Genomic DNA, 16,456 nt, shown 5'->3' with positions numbered 1-16,456 from the left:
ATTCAAATATATATATATATATGTTTATATATATATACGTGTTTTACATATATTTTTTGTTATTGTGTATTGAATGTGTATTGAATAGTTATAATTATCGCCATGTAGATATTGTAGCATATATATATATATATATATATATATATATATATATATATATATATATGATATATACAATCGCGCCCATACATATATGTATAGTTAAACTTTTTTCATTGATATCATTCTTTATTAAATCTAATTACTTTTTGAATTTTTTTTTGTTGAAAGTCAAAATGAACCGAAAAACAAAATACAAACAAATCAACAAACAAATATTTTTACTATACGTAAAACATACAATCATAAAAGTTTTGCATGTTTGTCCTTGTTGGCAATATCAAACATCAAAATGTATACATGCATTCAAACATCCATCCATACAAATACAACATTACATATACAAACATACATACAAACAAACATACATCCAGCATCAGTTTTTGTTTGCTTCCTAGATTGATTGGCGTGTTATGTTGTTTAGATCGTTCCGATGTTTGTCTAATTATAGTTCTGTGTTTTCTTTCACTCTAGAACCAGCTCTGTGCTTATATTCAGAATTACGTTTCGTTTGTTTGCAAGTTTTTCTTTCATTGTATGTTTTTGCTGCTTACTTTGTATATGTATGCGTGAATGTTAAAATTTGACTGTCTGTTGTATACAAAAAACATTGTACCTACAAATCTAAATTTATGTATAATCCAACATTTTCCAAGACTGTATGTATGTATGTATGTATGTATGTATGTATGTATGTATGTATGTATGTATGTATGTATGTATGTATGTATGTATGTATGTATGTATGTATGTATGTATGTATGTATGTATGTATGTATGTATGTATGTATGTATGTATGTATGTATGTATGTATGTATGTATGTATGTATGTATGTATGTATGTATGTATGTATGTATGTATGTATGTATGTATGTATGTATGTATGTATGTATGTATGTATGTATGTATGTATGTATGTATGTATGTATGTATGTATGTATGTATGTATGTATGTATGTATGTATGTATGTATGTATGTATGTATGTATGTATGTATGTATGTATGTATGTATGTATGTATGTATGTATGTATGTATGTATGTATGTATGTATGTATGTATGTATATAAGTATGCATACGATTATACAGACTGTACTACATGGATGCTGACGTACGAGGAAAAATAAACAACCCGCCCTATACGTTTTATCTGCAGCCGATATTATATACGCATGGTTTTTGTTTATGTTTTCTTTCATGTGTGTGTGTGTGTGTGTGTGTTTGTGTGTGTTTGCATGCATTTGTTTGCGTGTTATGTGTGTCATTTTGTAGCATTCACACACGTAAACTTTTTAGAACATGTAATCACATACATACACACTTGCAAGTGTGTGTGCGTACACTCGCACGGATGTTTACATGTGAAGGTACGTACACAAACATGTTGAAAGTATACACCCATACTTTTTGAGTGTACATTCACATACACTTTAAACGTACAAACACATAAGTTTTGTGTGTACACGCACACACATACGTACGGATACTTTAGTGCACGCAACTTCCAACTGTACGCCGTGCACGAGCGAGTCAGTTGGATGGTGGTCATCAATAATTGATGCAACAACTACTTCCTGGAAAATAACACCTTGCAGGTTGCCTTTTTTAGTTTAGTTACTATTACGAAAGCAAGATTTTTGTTTTTAAATAATTTACTGTAGTTTGTTCTCTCTTTATTTTGTCTTTTTTTTTGCTTTTTTCCATTTTCTATTGCTTTCTGCTTTTCTCTTTCTTTCTCTCCCTCTCTCTCTCTCTCTCTTTCTCTCTCTATCTATCTATCTTTCTTTTGCTTTCTCTATCTCTCCATATTTAATTTGTTCGTATTTAGTCGCAACTAATTAAAAATGAAAAATTTGTCTGTATTAAGATATTTCTAGCAAAGACAATGTAACATTTTAATGATTCCATTTCAGTAAATCACCGTTATAAGCACCATATTGACATATGAAAACCTCTTACTATGAGAGCAAAGTAACATTTTCTAAGGGAAACAATTTTGAATGGCTAGAACCTTTTTTGTCAGCATTGTCGGCAACGCCAATAACATTAACGCATTGCAAACATCAATTACTTAAGCTGCAACAATTCATGCTCACATCAACAACAATTTTGAAAACTAGTTTCGTAATCAACTTTTCGTTTGAAATATTAAAAACCAAGTTTATTTGAAACATTTTAAAATGACATTGACCACAAAAAATAAAGTCTATTTGACAGCAACAACATTAACGTCAACAAAAACTTAACCAAGTTTCAACAAAAAGAAAAACAACACTAAATAAATAATAAAGCGCTATAATTAATGATTACATAAACATCTGTGACAACAACAACAATATTTGATGCAACGACATAGCAACAACCTCTAAAACATTAATGACATCAACAAGAACAACATTATCAACAACGAGATCAACAACAACAACTATAAATCACAATTTTTTTAAATGGGACTGCCAGCAATACTTGTTCGGATTATTTAACGTATGCTTTCCTCAACTTTCTTTAGTGTTGTTGTTGTTGCTGTTGTTGTTGCTGTTGTTGTTGTTGTTTTTGGTTGTCGTTGTTGTTGTTGTGTGGATGTTTTCATCCAAATTTACTGCTGTTTTACATGTCTTTTCTGTAATTTTTACTGCAAAGTCAGCGGTTTCGACTGCCCAGCCTACAGGCATTAATGTTGATGTCTTGGTTGACAGCTATCTCAATGGCATTTGGTTGTTTTTGCTGGTTGTTTGTTTTGTAGTTATTTTTCTTGAATTAAAATGAATGATTTTTTTTCAGTTGTATCTATGTTGTTGTTTTATAATTGTTTGTTTTATATTTTTAAATTATGTATTCTATCGTTAGCGAGAATTTTTGGTTTTAAACTCACAACACACGAATTTTGTTTCAACCACACTTACACACACACACACACACACACGCACACGCACGCACACACACATACGCACACGCACACATGCATACACATTACACACACACACACACAAAAACACACACACAAACGAACTTGGTCTGCATAAAACAACGCATGCTAATTCTCTATCTGCCAATCACATCTGAATAGTTTAGTAACTATACAGAATTAAGTTTTTTTATAGTAATTTTACCGTTAAAAAAAGGTAAAACTGGTAAGGGTTGCTAGTAAAACCTCTATAGCATACTTATAGTATGCAGTAGTGGTAGTATAGTGGTGTATAGTGTATATTGATTCTACCATATTATATAGCAAAAATTTTGTTCTGCTGAGTTTACAAGTTGCAGAAGAAGGAGTGAGAAGTGAGTAGTAACGTGTTTGTTGTTGAATTCTGCATTGAATTGTGTTAGGTTAGTGGTGTCATGTTACAAGCCACTGTTAATTTATGTGTGGTGAAATTTAGTCGAACGAAAAAGATGTAGATGAATGAAGTAATGGAATGAGTGAGTTTGAAGAGAGGATGGAGGAATTTAAAACGAATGAAGGATAGTAGGAGAAAAGAGCTGAAATGGAAAAAAAGAAAACAGTGAGAAAAAGAATAAAGTGAGAAAAGAAGAAGCGAGGTAGGTGCCAAGCAAAAAAGAAAACGAAAGAGTAAAATTAAGGGGAAATAATTGAAGAGAGATAAAACATTTTGGAGGAAAGAAAAAATATCAAAAAGAAATAAGAATAAAAAAGATTTAAAAAAACTGGTGAAAAAATTGTAGAAAAAAACAAAGAGAAAGAGAGAGAGAGAGAGAGAGAGAGAGAGAAGATAAAAAAAGAGAGACTTGGACACCAGCATTTTCATTTAAATAGATTGTGATTTATAGCTATAAGAAATTGTGTAATACTAGATGGACAGGTTTTAGTAATAGTAGTAGTTGAAGCAGCAGCAGCAGCAGTAGTAGTAGTAGTAGCAGCAGCAGTCTTTGTAGTAGTAGTAGCAGTAGTAGAAAAAGTGGTAGTACACGTAGCAGTAATAGTAGTGGTGATAGTAGTAGTAGTAGTAGTAGTAGTAGTAGTAGTAGTAGTAGTAGTAGTAGTAGTAGTAATAGTAGTAGTAGTAGTAGTGGTAGTAGTAATAGTAGTAGTGGTAGTAGTAGTAGCAGTAGTAGTAGTTGAAGAAGTAGTAGTAACATTAGTAGTTTTGGTAGTAGTGGTAGTTGTTGTAGTAGCTAGGTGCGCGTTACTAAATCAGTAATTACCGCTTTTATTAACACTCTATAATAGTGTTACCAGCAGTAATAATTCCAAAATTGGCAGATTCTAATTGAGAGAAAAAAATAAATAAACAAGATTCGAGGCAAAAACTTTACTAAGACCAACTTAAAACTACAAACAGAAGTAGTAATTATACTTAAATAGTAATGTCCGTGAAGGCGGTTACTTTAAAATTTTTGTCTCTTCCTCCAGTCAAATTCTAATGCTCCGGTATCATGTCATACCCGTGTTTAGGGATTTGTAAACGCAATTGCTTCTGTTGTCGTTTCGGTGAAAATTTTTTGCTGTTTTGAAAAAGGTTTTAATTTTAGTAGGGGTAAAAATCTAGCATTCATCTCGATTACTTCACTAATAGTATTTGTAGTTTGGAGTAGTAGTTGTGTTTAACTTTAAATACGTGTTGTAGTATTTATGGATAATTAGGGAGAGAGAAAGAGAAAGAAAGAGAAAAAAGGAGTAGTTGAGTAGAAGTGTAGAAGTAGTAGTAGTGTATTAGTAATGGAAAATTAGGGAGAGAAATAGATAAATTAGAGAAAGTAAGAGAGAGAGAGAGAAAGAGGATTAGATAAAAAGTTATGAGAAACACATTTGATTGCTAATTATGTTTGTTTTGTTAGTAATTAGTGTGACGACGACGATAACGATGAAGATGTGAGCGATGGACGAGTGTAAGAATGAAATGTAATGAGGACAATCATTATAAAGATTTTTTTAACTTTGGTGATAATAATGATGATGGTAAACTTGGTGGGTGAGAAAGTTTTCATTTTTTCAATTTTCAAATTGAGTTCTCTCTAAGTAACCGAACAACTGTAGTTAGATCATTTCAATTCGCCATCATCGAAGTACATAGTTTAAAATCATCATTCTCCGAAAAAGCAGTATTCACATAGCACTAAAAATCCCAAAATAATATAAATTGCTGGACTAGAAAAAAAAATTTCAATTAAGTTTCGTTTTTGAAATTGGAGAAAAAAACAAAAAGACCAGTTATTCATGCTGGATAGGAACCGCCTACGCACGCGCACACACACACACACAGACACGCAGACAGATACAAACACACACGCAGACAGATACATACACACACAATCAAACAGACAAACACACACATTCACCCAGTGGACAGCGTTATAGACGTCCACTCATACATTACCGTAACAAACGCCCATGCAGATGATACTATCTCATGGTCAACATCAGCAACCCAACTGTCCAGCCCTTGTTTCTATCCCCATTTCAATTTTTTTCTTTCTCTCTCTTTCTTTCTCATTTTCTCTCTCTCTCTCTTTCTCTTCTTTGTTTATTTTATCTTTTTTATATTTTCAATTTTTTATTTTTTCATAGTTCCTTCTCACTTTTTTTTTCTCTCTCTCTTGTTTACGCTCTCTTCCTCCAACTCCATCTCTCACTCTCTCTCTCTTCACTGCTCTTCACTATCTTTCCAATTTCCCCATAGCATTAGTCTTCCACGATACGCTCACAATTTGTCACTTTCTCTCTCTCGTTCCTGTTCTTGCGAAGGCAAGCTGACCAACCAACTGGCCGGCCATTCTGCACGTATATTTGACCAGCAATGTATACGAGTATGTACGTACATGTGTATAATACATGCGTATGTTTGCCTGTATTTATGTACCTAGCGTGTGTATGTATGTGTGTATATATGTGTGTGTATATGTGTGTGTATTAACGTTTGTGTGCGTATTTTTGTATATGTAATTGTATACTTTCATTCGTACGTACGTTCGTATATGAGTGTCGTCAGTGGTTTTAAGCATGTCGCATGTTTTGGCATGAATGTATGATATGGTGTACAAATGTACGTGCGTGAATGTGTACGGTAATGTGTATAAATATGTATGTGTATGTGGTTGGTTATGTGAGTATATTGGTATGCGCGGTTGTATGCCTGTGTGTACGTTGTTTCCGATAGATGGATTTCTATGGATCGACGACTGAATGCATGTACGTAAGTTATGTCCTGCTCCTCTCCCTGGGTTTCATTTCTCTTTCTTTTTCATACATATTCTATAATATAATCGCAAGACAATATAAATAGTTTTTTTTTCATTAAATGTTGACATTTGTTAAGGAATTTGAAACTATCAAATTTATGTAAATGTTTGTGCGTTCGTGTTTATAAAAAACACATGCATATTCATACGTATACATAAATGTACATTTACATGTTTGTGTATGTAAGTGTGTGCGTGTCTGAGTGTGTACGTATGCGTCTTTACAAATCTCATTACGTCATCAGTGTACGCCAAAGTCGTATGAGCCAGTTGTATGCGTGGAATGTTTGTGCGCGTCAACGACTGCTTGTGACCTTCGTAGCGCTATTCTATTTACGGTGATGCACGATCGTGTTATTATTATTATTTTTATTGTGGATATTGTGGTTATTGTTGTTATTATTATTGTTGTTGTTGTTATTGTGGTTATTGTTGTTATTTTTATTATTATTTTATGATTTTTATTATTATTTCCAAAACCGGAAACATGCAATTTTTTCAAACTCTAGCAATTTAAGGTACCAGTGCAGTGTAAAAGATTGTCTAATTGTGCTTGTGCATTTTTGTATGCATGTTTGTGTATGTATGTTTGTATATGTTTGTATACGTTTATGTCATCGTATATGCGTAAACACGCTTAAGTTGATATAATTGCATACAATTTTGTATGAATGTATAAAGACTTAAGCAAAATAATTTTGCCGATAAGTTTGTTTTTCGTTTTGTATGTTTGTGTATAGTGGTTGTGTAAATTTGTAAAGATAAATTTTGAATGCATATATTTTTCAGAAACTAACATACAATCAGTTTTCTTGTATCTCAATTCTTATGTGTATTAAACTAGCTACGATGATTTTGATCTATAATCTTAACAGCGTTGAAGATGAATGAATGATAAGTGAACTGAGTTGCATACCTAGATGGTGAAAATTATTTCTAATCGAAGTATTTCGGGTTTACGTAATGTCTAATCGGTTGGTTTTAATGTTCGTGCATGAATTTGCACAGAGAAGTTGAATCGGTCTTTAATATTTTTCAATTAAAACATTTGTGAAAGTCAGTCCTATGATATTGATTTGTTAGTTTACCCAATTGTCGTGATGTGTTTGTTGTTACGTGAGAAATATTCATATATTATTTTTATTTTTTCATAAATCTCAATGTTATTATTAAATTTATTTATCTATTAATTAATTTTGAAATATCAACTTACTTCTTTTAAAACTTTTAATAAGAAACAAAAACAATGCGTTAGTCTAACACACGTTACAAATATATACATATATATGTATGAAAAAATGTTATATTACGGTATTAAATAAAATATTTAAAAAAATCGGTGTTTCATTTCAATAAATCACAATAAAATTGTTAAAACAATCTTTTAATTGATTTTAAATACAATGTTTTTTATGTTTTATCTTGGTTTACCCTAAATTATTATCACCATCACTTACGTTGTTAATAATGATTTTTATCAAACGTTGAGAGGTTAAAGGTCATTCTTTCTTGTGCACTTAATATCGAGATCCCAACAACAAAAACCAACAATATGCGGAAATAACACGCATCACAGAAAAACTGCATTGGATTGGCCGAGAACTGTTAGCGTTTGAAACCAGTCTCTGCGACTGCAGAACCAGACGCCTCTAACTATTATGCCATCATTTTATTACTATATTTATATATTTTTTTAACTTTTGTAACTTTATTAAATTTCGCAATTTCAGTTAATATTTAACGTACATTTTTCTAAATGTTATATAAATTATCGAAAACAAAATAAAAAAAAACACTCTAAAAAATAAATCAGATGACGTCAGCATGACGCCAGAGAGCATAATTAATTGATAACACTGACTGCATCCACTTGTAAATGTCTATCTCAATAGAAGAGGTGTTAATTTGGAGAGATTAGATAACTAGAAGAGAGGAAAGGAGAAAGAGAAGAAAAGAAGGAGTGTAATGGGAACGTCAGTTCCCATTACACTCCTTCTTTTAAGAATGAAAGAGAAAGAGAGAAGCATAGAGAGGATAACAGTGAAGAAGAGGAAAAGAGATGAAAAAAAGAGGGAAGGAGAGAGAAAGAGAGAAAGTAAGAGAGCCTTATTTGTAAAAAATTCGGTAATCTTCTCATCCTTTGGTAAAATTTATTAGTATCTATTTTGATTCATTCTAATCAATAGTTTTTCTTTGCATTTTAATTTATCAGTTTTTAACCATTTTATTTTAAATATTTGCGAGATTTTAATAATTTAATTTATTAAAACTTTTGTAATCAAAATATGGGATTTCCATTTTGAGTGTACGCACTAGAGCGGTGATTTTAGATTTTCGGTATTTTCACAAGCCTCTCGTCTACCCAAATGAATTTGAGAAAGGTTTATTTGTAAGGAATGTCAGAACCTTGACATCATTTGTTATCCTTCTCATGAGTTAAAAACAACGTGTGAGTGTGACTTTGAATGTTTTTGTTCAGAAAGATGTTCGTATATTTATTTTCATTCAACACGTATGAATATGGCTGGTAAAATGTAGTGAAGTCTTTTCTAAAAATTCAGATCTGAAATAACTTGAATGTCGTCATTATTATATATAATAATTTCAAATTATTAATAAGACATTCAAAATACTACAGACATAACTAATCATTAAACTATTTATTTTTATTATGTGACTTAACTCATTCCAAATCAACAAAATTACAGTGAAATATAAACCAATTCTTAAAATGTTATACTGTTTATAATAAAATAATCCAATACTTTTTAAAAATTTCGCAAAAATATGAAAAAAAATTTAGGCTTTTTACCAAAAACAGTTGCTGAAAAATGACAACTGAGATGAATCTTTGTACGTGTTTGCCTGTATGTGCGTGTGAGTAATTGTATATATATATGTGTGGGTTCGTGTGTGTGTATGTTAATGTCAATTACATTTTTTTGAATTCAAATTTCATGAATAGAAATTATTACACCGTAAATAAGCAAATATACTTAAAATATTTTATTTAATTCATAATTAATTTAATCATTCAACTTTACATTTCATCATTACAAAATAATTCATTAATTCACTCAATCATACATTCATTCATTCATGCATATGTCAAATTTTATTATCAGGATGTTTTTATAAAAAAAATTTTGAGTAAAAAATTTTTTTAAGAAAAAATTGAAACGCATCACCAACAACGATGAAGCATGTAGTTGCATCTCACCTTTGGAATTAGGACCATCAGCAGGAGCCTTGGAAGCATTAAGCTTCGATGTATAATTTACAATTAGCATTGTGACACGTGAAAAGTGTGCGTTGATTAGTTTTATTCATTTATTTTTAATCATTCATTCGTTCGTTTGTTCATTGGATTTTAAGTTTGTTTGCTGGTTCGTTTCGTTCGTTCATTTGTTCGATTTTAAGTTTGTTTGTTCGTTCGTTTTTCATTTGTCAATCTATAATTTTTTTCTCAATTTTTAAGTTTATTATTGATTGGTGAATTAACACTATTCAGATATTAAACATGAAACTGAAACTTGAAACACATACACATGTTTCAAATTTGCGGAAATATGCGTCTTTGTTACATGAGACTGCTTTAAATCAAACATCCATTCAAATTCAATTAATATCATTTACTTCTAAACGATAAGATAGATACTTTTTTTCAATTTAAACATAAAACATGCATGCCTGCTTCGTAAAAACACATGAGATTATAACAACACCTGCACACATATGCATAAATACAAAACAATCACATGCACATATATATATACATAATAATACATGCAGTTTTATACATATACAAAAACATATCCGCGCACATAAAAATACACAAACATACAAACTTTACACACGCATGCCCTCTCTAGTCTACACACGATGTACAATACAAGACCAAACGCAGCACACATCTGACGCATATGCACACATACAGACAAACGAACATGCACAAACATACACACGGAGATCGAGAAAGAGACAGACACCAAGACCGCGACATAGACCGAGACAAAAACCGAAACAAAAACCGAAACATAGACCGAGACAAAAACCGAGACAGAGACACGTAGAGAGGCAAAAACATTTGCCAGTATTCTAATTATATGGTCAGTCGTAAATAAATGAAAGATGTCAGGGCGTAGGAGATGGTAGTATTAAATATAGAAATTAAAAGATTTATGTAACCGCATCAGTGTCCTGCATGTTACATGTGTTGTTGGTGGTGATGGTGCTGGTTTGTAGTTTTTGTTTTTGGTTGAGATAGTGTTGTGTGTTAGTGTTTGTTGTTGAATGTTTTTAAGTTGTTGTTGTTGTTGTTGGTGGTATAAGAATGGTTTGGTCAATGTTGTATTTTTTGTCGGAATTTCTGTTGTAACTTCGATGTTGAAATTGACGTTGTTTGTGTTATTTTAATGGCTCAGTTGCAAATCTATTTTAATAAAAATTTTAATTCAATATTAAAAGTAGTAATTAGTTAAAAAGCGAGTGTTTTTATTTTAATTTTCAGGTAAAACCTTTTCATGAAAATAAATAAAAAACAACAAAAAAGCAAAATTAAAGTAAATCTTAATTTTTTTAAACTTTCATGCGAGTCTGCAAGAAGAAAGAAGGGAGAAAAATTTAATCAAGATATTCTTTGTTCGTTGGTCGTATGGGCTGTTGAATTGATGGACTTCCTTCTATTGTGTAGTGTATGTGTGGTGTGTGTAGTGACGTCCTGTAAGATATAATTGCCGTGTGTGTGGTGGCGTTCTTTGCGTCCTTTAAGATATAATTGCCATCTGCGTGTGTAGTGTTCGTCGTGTAGAAATACCGTAATGTTCGTAATGTTTGTGGTGTGTCTGTTTCGTGAATGTTGTAGTGTTAGTCTGGTAAAATATTTGTGTGACAATTTTAGCAAAATTTTTAGCGATTTTACAAAATTTTTGCTTTTGGCAACTAAAATATTTATATGCGTTAAAAATATAATGCGACATATGGTTGGCAATAATGATAATGCAAGTTTATTTTATATGTTTACAAATTTTAATAAAAAATGCGAAATGATACGAATGTTTGTCCAATGCATCGAGAATTCTTAAACATTTGAAAATACTAGTCCCATTACATTTTTGAGAGGATAATACAAAACAATAAAATGAAAGCAATACAATTTTTTAATTATTCAAAAATGAATGTCTGAATTATAAAAATTGTGAATAAAAATTTATGCAATGAAATAGTATTTTTAAAAATAAAAATAGAAAGATAGAAATATAGTTCTAAAAAAAGTAAGAAAGAACTAAAAAAAGAAGGAAAAAATGAAAGAGATAGAGAGAAAGAGAAAAGTTAACAAAACAGAGAGAGAGAGAATAATAAATTGTGGAATTAGGCTAGACTCCAAACATTCTTGGCAATGGGGTTAGCAGCGAGGATTAAATAGAGCTTTTAAAATCATCCATTCCTGTCAAGCTACGCTACAGAAACAAAGAAAGATATAAGAGTTTGTTTCAGACTAAAGAGAAAAACATTTTAGATTTTTTTTTGGCAGAATTTTTGAGAGTTTGTTTTGGGATAAAAATAAATTTTTTCACGTATTTTCAGTGTCCGGTTTACATTTATGCAAATTTTTTGTTCTGCTCTTGTTTTGGAGTTGAATGGCAACATTTTTTTGTTTTTTTTTAGATAATTTTGGAAATAAGAAGTACTGACTTAATGATATTTTTGTAGTAATTTTACTGAAAAGGTTTTTACTTAGAGTTGATTATAACAGTGAAATGTATACTGGTTATTATTCCAGAAAAATTTATATTTCAAAAAATTATTCACCTATTGAAATTGAATTTTCAAACTGAAAATGAAGGTTTTGTGTAAAATTTTACAAAAAATTGTATATAAAATTTAATTAATATAATGTTTTTTCTTTCTTGCAAGAGAATTTTTTTGCAAATTTTCTTTTAGGAAATTTTTTCCAACGTTGAAAAAAAATAAAATTTTTCAATTTATGACTTGTAGTGCAGTTTCCATTTAAGACGCTCATTTTGCATGTATGCCTGTGCGCGCGCTTAAATATGTACTTGTGTCTGTGTGTGTGTATGTATTCCTGTATGTATGGATTTCTGTATGTGTGTATTTTTCTACGTATGTCTGAATATGCGTATAGTTTCAGATTAATCATCTGTGTGTGTAGCCTTATGTTAATCATATGTATGTCTGTGAGTGTGTGTGGTGTGTGTATGTGTGTGTGTGTGTGCATTTGCGTTGGTGTGTGTATGTGTGTGGTGTGTATGTGGTGTGATTGTGTGTACGTGTTTTTACTTATGTATGTGCAGTTTCATGAGTAATAATTTTATTAAATGTTAACAATATTTTTATATAAATCATATAACATAACTAGTTTTCATGTAAATAAATTGTCATATTTTCCGAGTAAGCATACATGTGTGTTTAAAATATTTTGTCTTTGTATTTGTTACAGTTCGTCTCCAGAGAAACATATGGGATGGGCTCTGTCGATGTTCTTGTTGTTCTACCTCTTTCATTTTTATAATTTATAAATCAAAGAATTGTTTATGTTTAATATTTTAAATTTCTTTAATTAATTTATTTATTCATTCAATTTCATCCTTCAACATATCTCTTAATAAAACTTCATAGATATAAAACTAATTTTTAGCAAAATATCTCAATTTTTAACGTTGTATATATAAAATTTTCACCATTCTCTTAGAAATTTACAGATCTAAATTACAAATTTAAAAAAGAAAACTTGACATGAAGAAGGATGAATAATAATAATAAAAAGAAGAAGAAAAAATAATAATAATAACGAAGAAGAGCAAACGAGTGTGGGTAACATTAACATAATTTATTTGGCAACCTAAGCCAGTTTTGGTGATGAAGACAGTCCGTGTTTCGCTAACAATTTTCGTGATTTTATGTGCATGTGCGATATGTCTGTGTGCATGTTGGTATATACGTTTTTGTTTGTTTGTTTGCGTGTTATTGTGCTCATTTGTTTTTATACATTTATTAGAAATTTCTTTGTAATTAATTAACTATCAATTAATTATCAAAAAATATAAGTTAAATAGCTCTAAAAAATTTAAACGTTTTACAGATATGTTCATATAAGCAGCAGTAATTTTACAAATGATTATTTTTATTAAAATTTATACCACATACATGCACACACACTTACGTAAACGAATTATGTAATAAGAAACAATATGTCTACATGCATGTGTATAAATTAAGATGCATTAACACACGCATCTGTATTAGTTGTTTTCATGACACAAAAATGTCAGTTAGATGTTGTTTTTCTTGTTTTGTTTTTGAAAAAACTAAATTTAAAAAATATTTGAAAGACGATTTAATACACACATGTGTTAAAATGTATACATGTGTATGTATAACTAATTATTTAACATTTGTATAGTATATGTGTACACTCTTATTTATATTAACATGCATTAATATATGCATGCACTTTCCTAATCAACACACACACACGAACATGTACAAACACATGTGTCTTTATACAATACGTGGTCTATATTTGAATAAAGAAATAAATATATATAACACCCAAACATGTAAACACACTCACAAACACACACACAAACATATATTTATATATTTTTATATACATATAACAGGCAAACACACTCACACACACAAACTATATATGCATATATATACATAAAAATATATATATATATATATATATATATATATATATATATACACATATACACATGCACAATAATAACAATAGTAGTGGTATTAGTAATAGTAAGCATACTTATTAATAATTTTAGTTATATATATATATATATATATATATATCTTTTATGTAATGAGATATATAATGGTATATATATATATATGTATATATTTATATATATGTATATATATATATAAATGATAATATATATATATATATATAACGAGATTGCACGCGCATACATTGTTTGTAATATGAACGGTTGGCTGGTTGTGCTGTTCTAATAATTGTGTGTCATTGTTGTTGTTTGTTTGTGGTGTTCTTTGTTTGCATGTGGTGTTGTTTGTTTGTATGGAGTGTTGTTGCTTGTTGTGTTGTTGTTTGTTTGCTATTTTGTTTTTATGCTGTGTTGTTAGTGGAATTGTATTATTGTCTGCTTATCGTGTTTGTATGTCAGTTTTTCAGATTATTTGTTTGTAGTGCTTGTTCTTTTCTATATCAATATCGCTTTTGCCAAACCTTTCGCAATTGTCTCAACAACAACAACGACGACAAACGCGATGTTTCTCAACAACATTCACAACAACTGTACCAACTAACATTCTTGTCTATCTACGGATAAAATAGCTAAAAATTGTTTCACGACAGATCGCGTCAACAACATTTACTACAACAACAACAACTACAACAACAACAACAACAACAACTAAGGAACTGCCATCAACAACAACATCTGTGGTATCATTTTTGTTATTAAACCCATTATTATTATATTATTAATATAATTATTATTATTATTATATAATTATTATTATATAATTATTATAATACCCAATAGCCAAACACAAAGTATTTTTCACACAATATGGAGATGAAATACGCACAAATACCCCTCAAATACCACTGTTGCAAATACACGCCTGGAATGGTCGAAGCAGACTAGCTCTTGATTTATTCAGTATTATATTCTGCCTCGGAGTTAAATCTTGTTTTTATTTGTCCAATAAATAAGTTTCTATTGAAAACAACAACTACTACTAAGGCTGTTTTTGTCTACTACAACAACAACTACAACCAACTACGTCTGTTTTTTGTCTATTTCTGGTTGCAGAAACAACATCGACTACAGCAGCAACGACAGCGACCACAACAACGACAGCAATAACAATCTAAATACAACAAATTAAACACACCGCTAACAACAACTCTAAAAACGACAACATCAACCAAAACATCAATAGCTACATTAGCGATGATAACGATATCATCAACAACAAAATAAACAACTACATAACATCTACGACAATGACGGCAACAACAACATCAACAACGACATCAACAACAACATCATCAACAACAACAGAAACAACAACATCAACAACACATCTCATAGCAATCAATCGTTAAAACTTCAAAGGGTACAAAACTTCGAGATTACGTAGAAGATAAAGTGGAGCGAATTTCATTAAAACAGGCGCTGAATGCACTAGTGCTGTTTGTATTAAAGGTAGGTTGTTGTTGTTGATGATGTTGTGATTTTTTTGATGTTATTGTAGTTAAGTCTAGAGATGTTGGTGTTGTTGTTTCAAATGTTGCTGTTGCTATAATAGAATGGCGAGTTTTGCATTTTTGTTGAGTTATAAATTTGTTGTTTGATTTAGTTGTTTTCGGTGTTTCAATCAGTTTATCAATATTGTGGTTGTTATTGGCCTAGCGTTACTATTGTTGTAAAAATGTTGTTGCGTTGTTGTTGTTAAAAAAATGTTGTTGCTGTCGTTGTATTTTTTGGTAATTTAGACTATTTTCTGCCGAATTTAACATGTATTTCTGTGTACTTGCATGTAATCTGCTTGTTGTGTGCTAGTAAATATGATTTTCATTTTGTCGGAGTTTGATGTTTTTGCATTAGTCAGCAGTTTTTGAGGTAAATGCGTTTATGATATACTGTTTATGATTTTTGGACGTTCTTGGTTCATGCAGTTGTAATTAATTAGTTTTAGCTTGGGTTTTGAGATGTGGTTTTTTGATGGAGTTTTGCTACAGAACTTATTTACAACTTGCATATTCAGTTTGGTTAAAGATTAAAAATACTTTTTACGGTACATGAAATAATCTTTTTGGTATAAAATATAATTTTTTTAATTTCTAGTTGAAAAAACCTACCAAAAACTCCCAAACCAATAATGAAACATTCCTAACTGGAACGTGACGACAGATGAAATTATTACTCCACTTATGCAATCCAGGCTTAAGATGTTAACACACTACACATAATACAACAACACAAGTGCTTCCACACAACACATGTGTATTTGCACACTTCGTTCTAATGCTTAAAAACGGTATCAATTCACTGCAATATACATATACAAACATGCCGTGTCAATATAATGCTATATAAAGTGGCAACAACTCAATAATACAGATGTATGTGCAAATTGATTGA

Source organism: Helobdella robusta (genome assembly GCF_000326865.2).
Source record: "Helobdella robusta unplaced genomic scaffold HELROscaffold_22, whole genome shotgun sequence".
Taxonomy (NCBI): Eukaryota; Metazoa; Annelida; class Clitellata; order Rhynchobdellida; family Glossiphoniidae; genus Helobdella; species Helobdella robusta.
This window is presented reverse-complemented; position numbering follows the sequence as displayed.